Consider the following 20,515-nt stretch of genomic DNA (forward strand, 5'->3'; position numbering starts at 1 on the left):
TCAGATGAAGTTGATATAACCTCTTTATATAAAATTGCCTCAAACATCCCAAGCTTTATAATCTTATCAACATTTATACTTGCACATTTTCTCAATTAGGTTGTAGCCAGAGTCAGGGTCTTAAAGTTAGTCATTGTTATTTTTTTAATTTCCTTTTTTAATTTGGCCTTTACATAGGTACCAATTAAACAACTATGATGGGAGCTCTCTAAAAAAACTTTTTTTTCAAATTTAGGATTTTTCCCAATTTAAATGATCCATCATCTGGCCACATTGACAAGTAGGATCTTAACAGCAACTCATACCAATAAGCTTAACCATGGATGCAAGAGGTGTCCCCAAAAGAGATCCAGAAAATTCACTCCCAGATATAGTCTAAGAAAGCAAAGGCCATCGTTGCAAGAAGTAAGGAAGGTTGAAATGACAAAGGGCCCTAATGAAAGCAATTGGGACCCGTTATGACAAACTCCCCTGAGAGCTAACACAGCCAGACAAAAAGAGTGTGTCCCAGAACCCCAGTCTATTCAACTGGCTGCCTAGATGCATGCTGGTACATGCATCCTCTGGATGGCAGAGACCAGAAAGGTCACAAAGCCAAGCTCTCAAGACGTAGAACAAGACAGAAGAAAAAATCTCATCTGATATGCACATAACAGCTTTAGCTAAGCCTTGGGTCTCTTGGAGCCAGAATAATACCTAGGAGGGAGGTGCCATGGGGTTGGAGATTGTGTGCACTTTACAGAGTACCTCATTGCATGGACATTTTCTTGAAGTTGATGGGAGGACCTGTGTCATCTACACCTTTCTGTGACCCAATTTATCCTTTCACAGGGGACTTCTTGAGGTGGCGAGATCCCTAATGGCTCTTAACTGCTTGACCTATGCCCACCAAATTTGTGGCCTTTTTGGCTTCCAAGATGCCCTTAGCAACAGCTTTTACCTCATGCGCATATTCCCAGACAACAGGCTTATAGAGATGCCTGTGTCTTATGACAAATGACAAAAAAAGACAGAGACAAGGAAAAATAGTGACTATCTCTGGGAGGAAAAAGATCAATTAACCAATGAATACTCAACCAAATTTCCTAGAGTTGCTGAGTCTAAGAAACTAGCTTCCCCAATATTTTCTCCTGCTAATCTAAGTTTAGACAAGGAAAACAACTTACCACTCTCACTTCTATTGGACCCTGCAGGCAGAGATCCAGGAGACTGACATGGTAAGAAGTCTTACCTCCTGCTGGCTCCTGTCAGGGGTCCAGGACCTCTTGGCTGCAGTCGTCCAGGAGCAAGCAGTGTTCAGCCAGGGAAGTTTTATCCTGTCCTCATTGCCAAACTGTAGGGGAGGAAGACAAATCCTCTACACTCTGGGTCCTTCTGGCTGGGCTATGAATTAAATTCACATGAGACAGAATAACAAGAGAAAAATCAAACAAAGCTTTATAACATGTATACATGGGAGAGACTCAGGAAAACTGAGTAACTCACAAAAATGGCTGAGGTTGTCATCTTAAATAGCATCTTCAGCTAAAGATAAAGGAGGGTGTTGAGGGTAGTGGTTTCAGATTTCAAGGGGGAGGAAGGCATTTACATGGAGACGGAAAAGTAAATGGGCCAAATACAGACACTGTGACCCGAGAGACATGTTTTACATTATGTTATAGTTATCTTATGGTGTTAGCTCCTTCCTGGAACAGGCCCTTCTATTTTGAATTCTTCCAGGCAGTTGATGGGGAGGTCAAAGTTTGTTTCAGAGTCTTTTGTTCTTGAAAATAATCAAGGCAAAGAAACATATTTTGGGGTGACCAATTCTGACCCCCCACAATCCTCAAGGAAATGTGGTTTATTAGAATTAGTTATTGAACATAAATGGTGAAAAAAGTAGTGAAATTCTCATTTATTTGCCAAAATACGTAGAGGTAGATTATGGACTGGCAAAAGTGCTAACCTAAATATCACTTGTGGTCAGGTAGGACACAACGAACCCCTGAGGATGAAGCTCTTGAGAACTAGGAGCTGTGGCTATGACTCCATTTAAACAGAATGAGAAATGCTGGGAGCGTAGGAATAGGATGATTTCTTTAACATCATTGGATATTTTAACAGCTGTACCAAACTTTGAAATTCTTACCTCAAGATGTGGAATAATACTCAGAATCTTTATGAGGTTGTGGTTGAAACCCATTATTTTGTAGTCATAACCAACAGTTTAAAAATAACATATAATAAAAGAGAAAAATATCAAAGTACATTATATGTAGTAGGGGTAAGAAATGTCTCATGTAATTTATGGTTCAATTGTGTGCATATGTGAACTTATTTGTGATATAACATTTATTTTATAATGTAGGTTATGGCCAAAAATGCTTGAAAAACACAGAATATTTATAGCTTGCTTTTGGCTTGTAGATATGGGGCTAAAATAGCTAAAAAAGGAATTCACAGATTGACTCTGCAGGTTGCTAATTTATGCACCAGTTTAATTCACAATCTGACAAGGTCTCTTACTGAAAATTAGGGCTTTGACTGGGGACCCCAGTAATTGGAATGAGATAATGATAGGATCTGAAGGGCTTTTCAGATATCTTCTCCAAACTTTGTGAAGTCAGCATTTCCCTTGACAGAGGAAGCCACGTCTCTTAGTAGAAGAAAGACAATAATTTTCTGCATGCCTCATCTCTTACTGATGTTGTAAAGATAACCAGGATCTAAACACAATATGGTCAGGAGGATGAAGTACAAAACTCAGATGTCATGTAGAGGAGAACCTGAAAAGATATGTAAATTTATGTCATTAAAAGTCTAGCCATATTTTTTGAAATGGATTTTGAGGATGTTTCACCAGGGATGGGACTCAAAGTGTTTATACAAGTGTACTTACTAGAGATTCAGCATAAAGTGGGTTAGCTAACCGGCTGTGGTTCTACCTATTTTGTGGGTTAACTCATATAATCTTGGATTAATGCCAGATCTTTCTAAATGACACCAAAAGACCAATAAAGGTCTTATAATGTGGGAGTGGTAATTTCAAGAATTTGTGTAACAAATGCTGACCTGATCTCTCATATTCACTCTGCCTGCCCCCTTGTTATATCTCTAGAAAGAACTGAGAAGACTCTCCCTTTACTCTTGCCATGAAGACATGTTGATGGGAGAAGCATTGCAAAATTTAAGAAGAGCTTTACAATCTGTTCTTGAGAGAGAAAAAATGCTGATGAAAAATGCTGCAATTGAAATGGGCTCCTTGCTCTCAGTGTGGTTGAAAGGAACCCAGAGAACCTGAGTCCAAACGACATCAGAAGCAAAGTGGATATGTTCATTTCGTTATGCAGCAGGGCAAGCATGGTGTGAAGAATTTAAGAAGTTGTCAGACATGCATAAATTTCTGGCTGTGGTTTTTAAATTATGGGGTCCTCAGGAACGACATCAACGGGCAGCCCATGGATAGAAGGAAAGAGGAATTTGGCTCAAGCTATCATATAATAAGACTTCTTACCCAACTCCACAATGTGAGTCAGTCGAAAAATCCACAGACTCTTGAATGAAGGCGAAGCTGCGTAGCACCGAGGAAAGGCTGTGCTATATTACCACATGTGTCTAAGTTCACTCTGGCACCTCCTAAAATAACTGTGGCTGTTTTATTGGGGAAATTATTATGTACCAAGATTAAGCAAATTCTCGGTGATATAGAACATCTTTGTAGTTTGTTGATCAGAGTAATTGGCCAAATCCACTGAAAAGTAAATAGAAAATTCTATTTCTAGGAGAATTTCAGAGATTATGTTGTAATCAAACATTTGAATATGAATGTCTAATGTTCTTTATTGCATTCTGATATGGTTCCCATTTTGGAAAATGCAAAAAAACCTGGCTCATCTTGTATAATAATGGTAAATTATAAATTTAATTAGATGGTACTTTCCATTGTGAGGATGCTCATCCATACGGTTTTATTACTGGAGCAAATTTACAAAGCTCTTGTACTTGATGGGCAGCTATTCAGCTGGTATATATTTATATTTTATCTGTTTCAATAGATGGAGAAGATCAGAAATATTTTGCTTTCACCTGACAGCATCAGCAATGTATATTTGCCATCTTGCCTCAGGTATATATCAACCCTCTGACTCTGTGCCACAATCTAGTCCATAAAGATTGTAACCAAATCATTCTACAGTCTATGCCACTAACACCTACACTGGTGACATTATGCTGATAGACTCTGGAGAATGGGAAGTAGCAGGTTCTCTAGTTCCTCTGGCAAGACACACGAATCAAAGATATTGCAAAATAACTTACGTAAAGTTTCTGGAGTTCCAGCAGTCTGGGGAATATTAGTAATTATCTTTTTCAATAGGAAACACATGTTGCTTAATATAATGTCTCCTACCACCAAGAAGGAGGCACAGTACATAATGAGCATCTTTGGATATTGGGTGTTGTATTTGGACCAATTTACCAAGTGACCCAGAAAGCTGTCAGCTTTGTATGGAGCCCAGAATAAGAAAGACTCTCCAATGGGTCTGCTTCTATTTTTCTCTTTTGACTCAGAACATTCAATGGTTCCTGGAGTATCTGCAGCAGATCAGAATGTACATGAAGTTTGTGGCAAGTCATGATAGGAGAATCCTAACAAACACCCCAAGGATTCTAGAGCAAAGTCATGCTCCCTTAAGCAAGTAACTATTGTCCTTTGAGAAAGAGCTTCTGATTTGCTACTGGGCTTTCATCTAATTGCATGATCAGAACTGGATACTATCTGGTCCATCCCACCACTAAGTCAGTCCTTCTGTCATCAAGAACAAGAAGCAGTTACAGGAGCAGGCCTGGGTAGGCTCTGAAGGTACAAATAGACTGCATGACCACATGGTTTATACTCTCAATGTGCCTACTCCTGCCACACATCTGTCCTTCCTTCAGTCCACACTTGTGACCACATGGAGAGCTCCCTATGACTAAAGACTTTTTTTTAAAAACCCAACTTGATCCTGTTCACAAATGTTCCTTCTAGACTTTCCAGTCTCCACTGGAAGTGGGCAATTAAACCATTTCAATATAAGGGTAGTGAGGAAGGGAACTCTTCCCAGTGGATGGAATTTTGAACAGTATATCTTTTTGTCCACTTTCCTGGAAGGGGAGCTGATCTGAAGTAATAAAGATCTACTCCAATATCTAGATGGTGGCTCTGACCAGACAATCAGGGGTTTAGAAAGAGCAAGATTGGAAGATTTGGACAAGGAGGTCTGCAGAAGGCACAACCCTCTTGGAATGGGCTCAAAGTGTGAGAATCTTTATGTCTCATTTGAATGGTGGGGGAGAACTTGTCTGGAAGTACCCTGGGCTTCCTTGGGTATAGCATAAAAAGTACCCTCACTTGAGAAGGCCATGGGAGACCCTCAACCTCAGGGAAGGGCATGGAGGTGGAGGCAATAATTAGTGAAGACGTTGTGGATATAAGGAGCTGCCAAAAGTTTTGGGAGGGAAGAAAAGAGTGAGAGTTTGCATTGGTGGAGCACAATACAGGTGTAACAGGGGACTTATATTCTGGGTTTTGATCCAGGCTAATAGAGAGGTAAGATACAGTGGGTTTATTGTTTGAGGGAGTCCTGACTCAGACAAAAGTACCAGAGAAGGAGATGTTTACTAACTAGAGCTCCAGCTGGAGAGCGAGCTCTGACCTCTATAGAGGGACTCAGTGATGGTCAGGACTGATGGTCAGGCTCTAGAGAGGATCTCCAGTCTTCGACTGACACTACCCAATATCCATTTTCTCCTTCTTTCTTCCTAATGTAACTGGCTTTTGTTCAGAATGGCATGTACCCATGCCCCGAATCGCTCGATTTCTCAGGCTCCCTAGCAATAGCACTGTGACATAAATCTGAAAATCCATTGGTAGGGCTTCTTGGAAAGCCATTATTTTTCTGATAGAAAGACTCCACAGGCATGCACTTTTTCTCCATTGACTGTCCTCCTCTTCCCTGCCTGAACACAATCATGATACCATCTTGCAGCCATAAGGAGGAATGCTTCATACAAAGAATGGTGGAGAAGAAAGTTAGGGGGATCCTAGGTCTTTGATGATTTCCCCAATCTGCTGCATCAGCTCTAGACTTCCTACCTCTGGACTTCTTGTTTAATGAGAAAAATAAACCCCTTACCTGAGGCACAGTAGTTGGGTTTCTGGTACATGCAGCTGAATGCAATCCTAACTGAAAAAGCTCTGTGGGTGAAGATGGACACATGGATAAAGGCTCGAAGGAATGGAATCTAGTCTCCAAATGTTAAGGCAGATTTCTTTCTGAGTCTTTCCTGGTTGCACCTGGGACAAGATGAGAAGGCAATACTGTGGCGGAGGAAAGGGCACCAATTGGAATTTCTTGGTGAGGTACAGGCTTATTTTTACGCAATCAGCACCACAAATAATTCAATGGTAGCAAGCCCTCTTGGCAGCAGGCAGCCCCAAATCAGGTATATCTATATCTTCCTGTACATTCTGGACTCTCTGTCCGTGAGAATCCTGCCCAGGTAAGATTTACAGTATGGAGAAGCAGAGGAGAACCAGTGGGCAGAACTACACATGACCAGCTATCACCGCTGAGTTGATATCCTCAGGGGCAGAGTAGACAAGAGGCAGAGAGAAAGAAGCCTGTCTTGTGCTGTGAAGCAACGAGAAACATTGACTCCTGCTGCCTTCACACTTAGACTTTCTAAAACTTCACCAAATTTTCTTATGACTTGGCCAACTTATTGTAGACCCAGGTCCCCTTGAGGCCCAAAGCTTGTTCCATTCATCATGCTTATGAATGAGAAAATGCATGTAAATCATTAAATATCCAGAGCTTGGCACATAGTAACTGTTCAATATAGTAAGATAACATCATTATCTGTTGTTGTTATTATTAGTGGAGCACAGGAGACAGTTTAGTGTATTAGCAAGATAATGATCCAGAGACCTGGGGTGGAATCCTAGCTCTGCTATTAGCTGGCTAAACAACTTGGAAAAGTCATCTTCTCTAAGGGCCTTGCTTTCTTCATTTCTGAAGGGTTTGATAATTTATGTGCAATGTACAGCTCCAGGAGTCATCATCACAAAGATCACAATGTGATACGTATTCCCTGGAGTTGTGCAATGCGGAAGGCCTGCGGCTGCTGACTCCTCTCAATGGTGGAGCCAGTAAGAATTGTGACTTTTGCGGCTTGGAGTCAATGCCATCTGGCGGCCCTCCCGGCAATCAAGGTGCATCCATTCACCAATGATGTGTTCTTGAAATCAGTGATGAAATGCCCACTCAGGAATTAGCCAGCCCTGCTGTAATGAGCTTTATGCTTGTGAGATTGTACTATTTGTCAAGTGGGAAGCAGCAAATATAAATCTAAGAGGGAAGCGGAATGCTTACACATGTTCTGAAGTTCTCTCCGCAGGGGGATGGCCAATCAGGCTGTCCACTGGGCTTCTGAACTCTGAGCTTTGAGGACCCCCAGAGATACTTTCTGGCAGGCTACAGAAACATCAAAGGAGATTGGGTGGAAACAGGATGGCCAGCTGATGCTGAGAAAAATTTGAGGCTGTCATATACATATACGTGAATCCACTACTGGGATGGTTGCCTAGCAACATTATTCCCCTCCCCCTCCAAACCATCTTGTTTATAGCTTTCTTGTGACATCCTCACTTTTTTCCTCTTTTGATATTAGCTTGGTGTTTTTTTATGAATCAGATGTTACTTAGATACAATATTTTAGGAATGGTGTGTGGCATGAGAGGGTAGAGAGCAGATTGATTTACTAGCATCATTTGGAAAATATACAATCCAGGCAGCTCTTTAAAAAGTTAATGGTCCATTTTTGGCCATGTTACAAAAGTAGATGTTTGGATTGCAAGACGATTTTTAAAAAAGGAAATACCTAAAAACCCTGCCCTTATGAAAGCCCCATTTTATGCTGCACTCTGCCGCTCTCAGATTCATAGCAGATGTTTAGGTGGGTAATTCCGGTTGTGCAAGGACCCAGTGATTTGCTGCAGGTAGATTTTATTTTATTTTACTTATTTTTTAATTTTTTAAATAATTTTATTTAATTTTTCCCCCAAAGCACCAGTAGATAGTTGTATGTCATACCTGCACTTCCTTCTAGTTGCTGTATGTGGGACGCGGCCTCAGCATGGTGGGAGAAGCAGTGCGTCTGTGCACGCCAGGGACCCGAACCCAGGTCGCCAGCAGCGGAGCGTGCGCTTGTAACCACTAAGGCACGGGCAGGCCCTCTGCAGGTAGATTTTAAAACAGGGCTAAATATAGTTTTATTTTGGTAAATGTTTAACAGCTGGTTCTCCAGGAAAAAACAAAACCAAACCCTAATTTATAGCATTTGCCAATATCTGCAGTGTAAATACTCCCACCATAGCCAATTTCAAGCTACCGGCATGCCGTCACTGAATGCAGAATTGGGAAGAGATGCACGTACTCAGTCACAGGGCTGGTGTGAGCTGCTCTATCACACTGAAAGAGTCTAAAGCCTACTGTTTAGAGCAGGAGCATTTCAGACATCTGCCAATAATCCTGCAAAATCCAGACCCCAAGAGGATTTAGTTCAAAGGGTAAAGTGTTCAGAAAACAAAACAAAACCGAAGCAGGGTCAGTTCCACTAACACACAGATATGATTAACTTAACTCACTATGAAAGAAGGGATGGGGGACAAACCACACCCTTGAGCAAAGTGGCTGCAGCACAATAAGCCCCAAATTATTTCTTGTAAAACTTCAGCCACATTTGAGTACTGACTGTCTTCTTATTTACTTAAATATTTTGATTGACTTTATTTAAATCATTTTTAAAACTTAGCTTCATCCCAAGCAACTATATTCATTAAAGCATTGAGTTGGTGAACTGATTATGTCATTGAATATACATTTAAACAAATATATAACGTTTAAAATAAATATTCATCCGATAGGACCTAAAATCACTTAGCACACCACTGGCAGTGTCTGAGCAGGTACTTGCACCACGCTGTGTGAAACACGCACCCAGTAATGGACGGCCATGCTTACCGTCTATCTGGGGAGCCTGAGTACTCCAAGTCTTCCTCCAATAACGCAGGTGGTAAATTCTCGGTACTATATTTAGATAAACCATCAGAAAACTTGGCTCCAAATATCCTGAAAAACCTTTAGGAAAAAACTATTTGACCTTCTTTAAAGGTCACTGCTGCTGGGCAACACCCTTCTTCTGGGATGCTGGCTACATTTCTTAGATTTCATTAGAACACCTGTCTTGGCCGGGGTGGAGGCGGATCGAGTACAGACGTGTTCATGATTTCCTGCCCCGCTCCTGAACCTCTGCGGGGGTCAGGTCCTGTAGACAGAAAAGGAGGAGCTGTGTGTGTCAACCTCGGGCCTGCCGCCTACTCGCTGGGCAATCACCGGGCGGCCTCCCAACCTGAGGTCCCGGTTCGTCAAACCGGTTAGAGCAGGAGGCTGTCTCCAACTGTGAAGATTTGATTTCAGAAATGGAAGGTATTTTGCCTCATCCTCCCTCCTGAGCTGATCAATGGCAATTATTCACAACAATAACAGATGGTGGGTAATTTTCTTTTAATTCATTGATTTTTAACCAGAGTAGAAAGAGCTCTCCACTGTAAATCTGGAAGAGCTGTTCTATGCTGTGGAATTGTTTTTCTTTTTCCCTTGTTTTAAAGGGGACTCAAACATAAATCCAAACCAAAACCCAATTTCTTCAGATGGTTAATTGAATCAAAAGAAGAGTTGTTTCTAATTACCAGCTGTCTCCTGATTGCACGGTTATCTGTATTCATCCATGACTAGTAAATTCATAATTTATGAGGCCCTACACAGCCACTCGCCTTAATAGCCCTCATTTTAAAAAGCTGAGGTCTTCAAGCCAAAGGATGCTTAACAATGTTTACCAATGTTGATATGCCTTGATCGACTGTTCCTGCTGTAAGTGCCATGGAAAAGGAAGTTGTTTCTCACTCATTTCTGCTTCTCTAGGCCAATCTACGCTAGCTCCTTTCTCCCTACCACAGAAATGTAAGGCTGGAAGGTACAGGAAAACATCTAGTTGCAGAATCCAACTTCACTGAAGAAGCCGAGACAGTCGAGTGCATTTTCAGCCTTCCAAATACCAGTTGGTGAGTGGCTGGTCCTCTATTGTCTCATATGTTAGTGCTCAATGATTCGAACTTCTTTCTTGGCAGCAGGTACCTGAACTTCCAGTTTCTCGAGACCACGTCATGGCAAATGGCCCATCAGGAAGAGGACTCTTGCCTCTGGCAAGATTTGACCACAAGTTTAGAGTAGGTTACAGTCATGGTTTCTGTGAAGGAGGTTGTTCCTGGATCTGAGAGAGGGCCAGCATCAGCAGATTTGAGCAAAAGGAGCCCACGTGGATACCAACAATACCAAATGCACTGCAGAGAACACTCTCAAGCAAAGTGGATTTAATTCGTGGGCAATTATGATCTAAGAAAAGAGGTACGGTTTCAAAGATTCTGGCTCAAAATCCTCTTACAGTGGGAGGAAAAAGCCACAGTCTGTGTAATGCATGGGGTTGGCAGTGTCCTGTTAGACTGATGTTACCACTTAGCTTTGTGATGTTAGGCAAGGCACTTAGCTTTTTTGAGTGTCAGTTTTCTAAGCAGAAAGTGAATTGGACAAAATACTTTCTAAGATAACTTTTCGTGCTAAGATTCTATGGCCCAGTTATGTACCTTTACTTCTGGAACTGCACTTATTCCTCTGAACAGTTAAGTCACATTTCTAACTGGGATTATTGTGTCCAGAAATTAATGATATTAAGATTGAGATTAAGAGTTTCTAGAGTCTGGTTTTTCTTCCTTAAGGCATTTCATTACTGCCTTTTATTTCCTCTCCTGGGCTTAGAACTCACTGCCTGCGAATGCCATGGATCATATCTTAACTCCCTTCTGCTTAGCTCACCAAGGAAAATGGAAGACGCGTACTGGCACAGAATATAAGAAGCTTAGGAGCCAGAGAAACTTAGGTTCAAATTCCAGCTCAACCACTTGCTCTCTGAGTCATGTTGGGTAATTATTTAAGGTGCCTTTTTCTGTAAAGTGGGGATAAAAATGTGATGCCACGTGGAGTTGTTGAGAGGATTGAATGTCCTCCATATCCCAAAGGCATTTAATGGCTCACCCATTCAAAACTCACCTTTCCACTCCATTCTTTGACATTTCCACAAGCATATGATTGCTCCTGCACTTTAGAGTTTCCATTCCTCTACCCCTTCACTTTCATTCTTTTCTTTGTCTCACCTAAGCTGTTGACTCGCATGGCCATAACGTGAACATTTCCTCATCCCTAAATGCACGATCCCTGAAAATCGACTTCACGATCCCTTTATCTGACCACCACCTCCTATCTTTCTACCTGCATTGCTCTAGAACCTCCACTCCAACAATTCTTCAACCTCAACAAGGACTCTACTTCTTCGGTCCTACTACATTTTCACTACCAAGCACTTTGTCGTATTCTCATTTAGAGTCCACGGCCCATCACTGTAATCCCCTCTTGCACCTACCATGGACTTTGTAGGCCCTCTCCCCAAAGGCTTACTTGTTTAGGAAACTGGAAATCTTGAATGAATCCAATTCTCCACTTCTACTCTACCTTCACTTGAGCAGCTAATTATTGCTGGAAAATAACGCCTAACTGCGTTGACTGGGTCTTGCTTTAGTTTCATGACCACAATCTCAATTATGCATTCAATGCTACCCAGTAACCTTATTAAGCTTCCCTAGTTCCTTTGTTTTCCCACTATCTAATATGACTATTTCCTATCTTCTTCGCTCCCCGCAAGTCTTTTACATTCCTCCCCATTTGCCTCATATTCAATTTAGGAAATGGAAATCCTTAGGCACACACTCCCTCATCGGCCTGTACCTTCCCATGCTTCCCATTAATTACTATAAAGGAAGGTCAGCACCTCCACTTTGCTCTTGGGTTTCTGTTCCTGTTCCCTGCTCAAAGGCTTTATTCCTGTAGTTATTGCCCTCCCTCTAGTCCTCTCCTCCCCACCATATAACCTACTTTGTGACATTGTGAGCTGGGCCCTGGGATACGATGACTAATAAGACACCATTAGTTCCCTGAGGCTATCCCAGACAGATACCTAGATGACTAGCTGTAAGACCATATGATTGTGCCTTTCTCAGGGGAATGAGCAAACTCCTGTATGGACACAGTAGTTCAGGGATTCATTGGGTCGAGGAGTGGGGAGCAGAGAAGTAACTCCAGTGTTCAGTAGAGATTTAGTGGTGACACCATAAATCATCTTTGTTATTTGGGGCAAGTTAACTTTTTCATCATCATTAACAATAATCTTCCTCTTATTGGAATTCTGGACCCCTTTTTATAAAGTAAAATCCTCTCATTTGTGTAAGATCAGTCACCTAACTTGATGGGGATCATTAATAAATCTATGGTCTGTTATGTGTGTTCTAAGTTTTTTTTTTTCATTTTTTACTTAGTTTACTCATATTTCATCATACAGAAGCTTTTAAAATTTTGCGAAGTCAAGTTTATCTATTGGTTTATAATTTTGTGTTTTGTTGTCTTGCATAAGAAGACCTTCCTTCACCAAAGCATACTCTTCCATTCATTCATTTTACAATTATTAATGGGATGCCTACACTGGAGAATTACTGTTGGCTGCGAGCATATGTATGAGGTTATCTCTTTTGGGCAACTTGCGATTTTAGTTGGGGAAGGGGGATAACAACATTCGAGCAAGTAATAATTTCAGATTGTCATAAAGGCTTTGAAGGGAGTAAACAGAGTGATGTAATTGACACCACCACCATCTGGGGAAGGGGTGAAGGGGCCACTCGAGCTAGTAGGATGAAGGACAGACTTGAAGGATGAAGAGGAGCCAACCAGCCGTGTCACTTGCCAGGGAAAGGTGTTAGGCAGAGGGAATAGCAAGAACTACAGCTCTAAAGCAAAGCAAAGTGTGGTGTGTAGCAGCAGCAAGAACAGATTGCTGCAGGTGGAGCTTTGTGAGCAAGGGGAAATGTGGTGAGATGAGCTTGGGGAGGTGGACAGGGCACAGTCATGTGGGCCTTTGGGAATGCTGGATGGAATTCTAAGGCCAGTGGGGAACTACCGAGGGGTTCTGAGTAGAGGAGGGCACAAGATTTTTAGAACAGGAGTAATTACATCAAAGGGTAATATATTATCCCTCTGCTTTCAGCAGACGAATGTAGACATTGGAGGTCCCTTTAAAAATATATAGATTGATTCTGCTTTAGGGAATGCTCTATTTTAAAAATAAACTGCAATATCCTGGATGTTTCATGAACTCAAATGCAGGATTCTTTCAACATACAGGTAAGTGAATACTATTAATAAGATGCTATGCAGTAAACATAGTTTTATAAGAAGCAGTCTTTGTCCTAAGGTGTCTAAAATTAATCAGGGAAGATAAGACATAAACATAACATATGTGATAAGGCTCTTAAAAGAGCTAAGAATAGAGTCTCATCATAGTTTAGGGGGGAGCTATCCTTGAGTGCTGGGGGACTAGGGAAGACTTCCTGATGCAGGCAGTGTTTGAGCTGGCTTTCAGGGAGCAGCTTTACAGTAAATAAAACCAATGGGGAGGGGCTGGCCTGGTGGCGTAGTGGTTCTGCGTTCTGCTTTGGTGGCCCAGGGTTTGCCGGTTTGGATCCTGAGCGCGGACCTATTCACCACTCATCAAGCCATGCTGAGGCAATGTCCCACATAGAAGAACTAGAAGGACCTACAACTAGGATATACAACTATGTACTGGGTCTTTGGGGAGAAAAAAGAAAAAGAGGAAGATTGGTAACAGGTGTTAGCTCAGGGCCAATCTTCCTCAAAAAAAAAAATCACTCATGTTTATATTAAAAAGAAAAAAACCAAAGGGAGAGCATCCTGGGCATAGGAAGAGGGATGCTATGGAGGCAAGAAAGGCTAGGGCTATTTGGCGTAAGCCAACGGTAAGTTTGGAGGAAGGTTGAGGTAGATTCAGGGGATTAGTGAGAAGCATCACTTAATGGTGGCTGGTTGAGGATAGGAGCCTGGTTGGCAAGGCTGTGGACCCAGGTTGGAGCGGTACCCATGGGAAGGTGGGTTTGAAACTGAATCTATTGGGCAATATGGGTCCTCTGCCCAGAAACCCTCGGGTCCCTTTTAGCAAGTCTGTGCACCGTTTCTCTCAAAGGGATCTGTGCGCTTTGATCTCCAATGGTCCATTCTGGTTCTCTGTTTCAGAGGATTTCCTTTAGGCTACTGTAGTCACAGTATCCGCAAGATCGAAGAGCTAGAATTTCCTCATAATCCATGTCCCTCCTTAGCCCTTCCGAAGTAGATTATGAAAACTCCCTGGCCTCAAGTCAGGACAACTCGGAGGCACAATTTACTCTCCAGAGTCCCCTGCAGGATCGGGCTGAATCCACTCCCTAAGACTTTGCCTGAAATTGCTCCTGTACTTGGCTTCTTCCTCTTTCCTGTTCTGTTCTCCCACTTCCTAACTAGACTCCTCTGTAGAAACTCCCAATAAATTACTTGGAAATGAATTCCTGTCTCAGGGCCCACTTCTGGGGAACTTGCCCTAATGTGCTGGCCAAGGGCTACCTTAATTTCACCAACTATGTGCAGTTGATCAAGGGTGGGCAGCCCCATTGAACATCGCAGAGCTCCACTGAGAAACAAATTTAGTAGAATAGCAAGACAAAAGCCAAACTGCAAGGATTAAAAAGGGAGTGGGTGTGGTGGACAATTTGTCATCCTTTTTGGGTGTCCTACACTTTTTGAAACCCTTACAATATTTGGGCTATTTCTGGCCTTTTACATCTTGCCTCACCAAAGCAGAACTCAGAAAATTGAAATTCCCAGCCTCTCTTGCAGCTGGGATGCAAGAATGTGATCCCAGCAGCACGGATCAGACACACCCATATTGAACATCTGTTCAGAAATGAACAACTTGGGAAAGAGACCTACTTGTGGAATCCTTTATTATTCTTGTTGAGTGGGTGGCAGCAGAGGGTTTGGCTTTTTGAGGAGCAGTAGTTGTGAGGTTGTAGTCCTGACTCAAAAAAAAGTAAAAGTGTCATTGTTGGGGCGTGGCAGTGATGGTGGTTCCCTGCAGTGCTCGGTGGGGCAGCATTAACAGCAGCCACAGAGATGGGAATTGTCTCATCAGGTCAGTTCTGTGGCCTTATTTAGACCTTGTTCCTAAAAACGTGACTTTAGCCTCCCCGGGTCTCCAGCCCTCCCAGCAATACCTTTTTAATAAATTCTTCTTCTGAATACTTGGAGTCAACTTTGACTACTTGCAGATAGGTGCTCTGCCCGAGAGAGGAGAGGATGAGAAATTGCGGCCAGTGTGGATAGCCTTGCAAAGTCATGTGAAAAGAGGACAGAGTACTAGTGGCCGAGGGTAGCCTCTGAAATGGCCCCATGATCACTGTCTTTTAGTTTTCATGTACTTCTGTTGTCCCCTTCCATGTTCAGTCAGGGCTGGTGTGCGCGGCCAGTGGAGGTAATAGTGTTTGACTTCCAAAGCTAGTTCATAAAGGTATTACGGCTTCTGCATTGGAAGGTGATCACACACAGAGGGATAGTGTTGGCACACAGGGGTAGCTGATGGTAGTAGCCCCCCAACAATAGAACAGACCAAGACCTTAGGAGTGAGTATACGGGGTTCACAGAAGAAATAAAAGTGTTGCAGTAAACAGATGGAAAAGTCCTCAACCACACTGGTTATTGAGGAAACGCAAATTAAAAAAATGCACTAGTAATTGTCATGCAAGAAACTGGAGAATTGAAAAGGCTGGAGAGGGTGTGACCTGCCTGCTGGGAGTCTGAATTAGTATAGGCTCTTGGGAGAGCAATTCTGCATTATGTATCAATAATCTGTAAAGTTCACACCAGTTGACCCAGTAAGTGTACTTCTGAAAATCCATACAGAAGAAATAATCAGAAAGTCAGAAAAAGATTTATACACAAGGATGTTAATCACAATGTCATTTATAAGGGTTAAAAAAATCTAAAAGTATTCAAGAACACAAGAATATTTCGATAAAATATGGTTTAGTCACATGAGAATACAAGGTCATTAAAATCATATTCTTGAAGAACCTTTAGGGGTATGAAGATAATCATGATGTGAAAAAAATAGAATACAAACTCTGTATATTTTATCCTCCCAATTATGTGAAATAAAGAATTCCACTAAAAACAGAGCATGTAACACCCACATGTAAAAAATATATATACATAGACCAAAATATTAAGTGTTTAACCCTCAGTGGTGGAAATTCAGGCAATTTTAATTTTCTTCTCCATAGTTCTCTTCGTTTTCTGTAATGAGCATGGATTATGTTTATAACAGAAAAACATTATTTTAAGTAAAACTTTCCATGATCTGTGAGGATGGGCCATTGGCCTTTCTGCCATCGGTAGGCTTCCAACTTGAGTAGAGAATTAGCCTCTTTTTTTAGCTCCAAAACTAAAGCTTGAGACGGGATGGGAATTCCCAAGACGTCTAAACTCTGGTTGGGATCATTTGGGTGAATTCTAATAAGTCTCAGTGAATTTTTCCTCCATAGGAACTCAAGAAAGTGAAGTGAAAACAGATGCCAATTAAAGAGTACTCCAGAGGTTTTAGTACAGTGCTTCTCAAACATTAATGTGCACTTGAACCAACTGGAGGTGTTGATAAAATAACAAATCGAATTCAGTAGGTCTGGGTGGGGCCTGAGGCTCTGCATTTCTAACAAGCTCCCAGATAGTGCTGATGCTGCTGGTCCATGGACCACACTTTGAGTAACAAGGCTTAGAGTCCCTCCCTTAGAGGACATCCCAGCATCCCCTACTAGCAACTGTAAAAGATTTAGAAACAAGTTCAATCAGCAGGCATTAATTAGAGGAGTAATATGCAACTGGTGTCTGGGAGCCCACATCTGGGGAGACTGTTCTGATGTTATGGGGTCATTAGGACATTAACAAATGATCTCCTAGTGCAGGTGCACTCACGTGAATGTGTGCACGCATATACATCTTTTGATACATGTGTATTTTTGTGCATTTGTGGTGAACTTCTTTTAGGAAATTCTTAGGCATTATATTTCATCTTTCCTGATGGAGTTGCATTAGTGATCAAAAGAGCCACCACCAACCCTTTTCCCTTGTTCTTTTCTTTTTCCCTTTCACAAAGTCTCTGGTCTCCACATGTGTGCTTGGTAATAAGAGAAGCCAAGGTCTCCTGTAGGTCCTAGGAAATGCACCATCTAATCTAAAAATAGACAAGAGCCCATTGTCTCATGCAAAAGTAAATCCCACATACTAATCTGGCAGAAAGTGATCTAGCCTTTTAAAAGATTTATTAGTTCCTGATCTTCTTGCTGTGCATGACTATTTTTCATTTCATTCTGTGGTGGATAAATTGAATTAAGCAAGAGCTAAAATAACTTTTTAAAGATATATAAATCTTTGTGATATAAACCTTGGGGTTCAGGAGGCCTCAAGGTGCTTGAAAAATCAAAGCATTAAGTGAGAAGGAGAAAAGTAACTGTTATTACAGAAACAGATGGGTGCCCAGCAGTGGTGTGTTGTAAGGGTTTAACAACCAGCTCTCAAAAAACAGGAAATATTGCCAGGGGCTGGGGAGTAGGTATGGGGAGTGAGTGTTAATGAGTATGGGTTTCTTTTTGGGGTGATGAAAATGTTCTGAAATTTGCCAGTGGTGATAGTTGCACAATGTAGTGACTACACTAAAGACCAGTGAGTTGTACAATTTAAAATGGGGAACAACGCAAAGCTCGCCTCCCTCCAAACTTTACTCACACCATTTGCCGATTTCCACAATGTAAATACTCCCACCATGTCTGATTCCAAGCTGCCCGCATCGCATCGCCGAGTGTGGGATTGGGAAGGGCATGGCTCCAGCACACCACGGGTCCCAGTGTGGCAGCTTGTTTGCTAACCACTGTGATTCAGGGAGTCGCTGAGGGGTACAGAGCTTTCCCCAAAGGCTAGCTTTTGGGATGTCTTTTCTTGTTTTTCTGCTTGTTTGTTTTTGTTGTTTTTTCTGTCTTGAAGTGATGGAGATATGGTGAAAAGAGCCCCAGAATGAGATCCCTGAGTACAACATTTGTTATTTCCTGAAGTTAGATTTTCAACATTTAGTGAGCACTGCCTCATGCTAGGCTCTGTGCTGTGTGCTGCGAATTCTAAGGTGCATGGAGTGGCCCCTGCCCACGAGGAGATTACAGTCTAGCCAGGGATACAAACACAAAAACACCTATTGTGGGACGTGAGTGCGTGTATTCTACAATAGAGGAATGTGCGCTCTGATTACGAGAATTATTTTCCTTGGTGGACGGGGCATGGTTGTGGTCTTGGTGAATGTTTCAGAGAAGAGGAGTATGACCTGGAATCAGGGAAGGACATTGTAATTCAAAAGAACAGCATGAGGAAAGGCACAGAGGCATGGAAGTGATGAGATGCTGAGCTGTTATCCGTGGAAGCTTGATACAACAGAAGGCTCTATGAAACCTGGGTTGTGAGGAGCCTAAAATATGTCTTATATGGAATCTCAGGTAGCCACAAACTACCAGAACATGAGAAAGGGACCCCTACCATTTTACAAAGTAAAGCTGGAACTGAAGCTGTGAAGGTAAGTGCATCAGAAAAATTGTGAATGCCTTTGAAATGAGCAAAGCAGATTACCGGATGTCTTGTGTAGCACACTTTTCCAGATTATCTCTACAGTTTCATTGTCTTTGAGCTTTTTTACAACTCTATAAATTGTATATAATTGGTAGCAATAAAAATGATTCTTGTCCATAGGCATGCAAATAAACTTTGTCTGGTGGAGGGGCAATTGATCCCCTCATGCCCTCACGGAAGAAGCAAGTTTTGCATCTATTAAGCAAATTCATTTTAGCACTTCTTGGGACCTACATCTATATCTACTCTTTGGTTTCTCCTTTGAACTAGTTGTAATATCTTACTGGCTTCCTCATTAATTAATGAGTTAAGTAATAAAACCTGTGACATATGTTCATTTTATATGACAATCATGATCATACTCTTTAAAAAGAATTGTCGATTAATGAGCATCACCATTATTTCTTACACATTGAAAAACTAAGGTAAAGGGAAGAGTCCTTCCATCCCCAGGGCATCATCAGAGTGCTGGTGGGGAGCAGATAGTGATTCAGAGGAGGGGAAATCTAGTAAGACTCCCTCTGGGGTGCAGTGGAAGTCCAGCTTCTATTTCCCCAAAGCAGGGGGAATCCCTCCTCAGGTAGACCTTAGTATGCGCCATCAGATTTCTGGGCTATGGGAGATTCAGTAGATGTGTCCAGGATAGACACTGTATTGAGGAGAAAGGGGTAATTGAATACTTTTAAAGGGGTAAATGAAATCTCAATGAGGATTCAGAAAAGTTGTCCTCTCTAAAAGGACATTAGGAAATCCATCTAATTTTTGACTGCCCTAAAGCACGGTTGTGTGTCCGCTTATATGCAGAGCATAATGATGCATTAACCATATGTAAAAGAAGTGGTCACTGTTAGTAGGACAGGTTTGTTTCTTATGGATGATCCATTTAGAAAAGTGTGAGGACCCAGCTTTTCTTAGGATGGCGGCAAAAAGGGTCTCAATGACTCACAAGGGGCGGTAACAGTATGGAGGCCACCTGGCAGGAAGCAGAGAATTACCAAAGGGAGGAGGGAGGTAGACAGAGGAAAGTGACTCTGGGAGCTCAGGGCAACCCAGGGTGATCAGGCTTCAGTATGTCAGTGGTTTTCTTGGTGGTGAACTGTACCTGCACAATCCTAGATGTGGCAGGTGCCGACAAAAGGCTGTAGATGTAAGGAATACCTTGTGGGGGAAAGGAGACGCAGAGACAGAGGCGATCAACATCGGAGTCTCCAGAGTATAAACCATGTGGGCGTGGTCAGAGGAGTACTCGGAGGAAAATGTCTAGTACTACTCACATATACTACAGGATAAGAAAGAAGCTGAGGCATGAACAGCCACGAAAGAAATCCAAAGAAGGAGGAAAACAAAAAAGAGAAGTAGAATCAATGAAATAGTAAACAAAAAACCAAACTTGATTTTTAAAAAAATACAAATGAAAAAGGCAAACTTATAGCAAATCCAATTACAGAAAAACGTAATATTAGAAATGAGAAATTGACATCACCGCAGAAAAGCAGGAAATTATATACAAGTTGGCATATTTGAAAAAAATTGCTTTCTAGGAAATTGAAAATGATCAAATTTCAAATCTGTTCCTAATTAAAAATCCAGAAATAAATCCCCAAAATGTGTAAGGCCTATATGAAAAAAATTGTAAATCTTTATTAAAAGATACAAAATAGTAGTTACCTGTTAGAGAAATATAGCATGGTCTTAATGGCAAGGCTCAATATCACAAGGATTTTACTGTCTGCCAAACTGATCTATAAATTCAGGACATTGTCAGTCGAATCTCGGGAGAATTT

Source organism: Ceratotherium simum, chromosome 20 (genome assembly GCF_057802395.1).
Source record: "Ceratotherium simum simum isolate JZ-2026a chromosome 20, ASM5780239v1, whole genome shotgun sequence".
Lineage (NCBI taxonomy): Eukaryota > Metazoa > Chordata > Mammalia > Perissodactyla > Rhinocerotidae > Ceratotherium > Ceratotherium simum.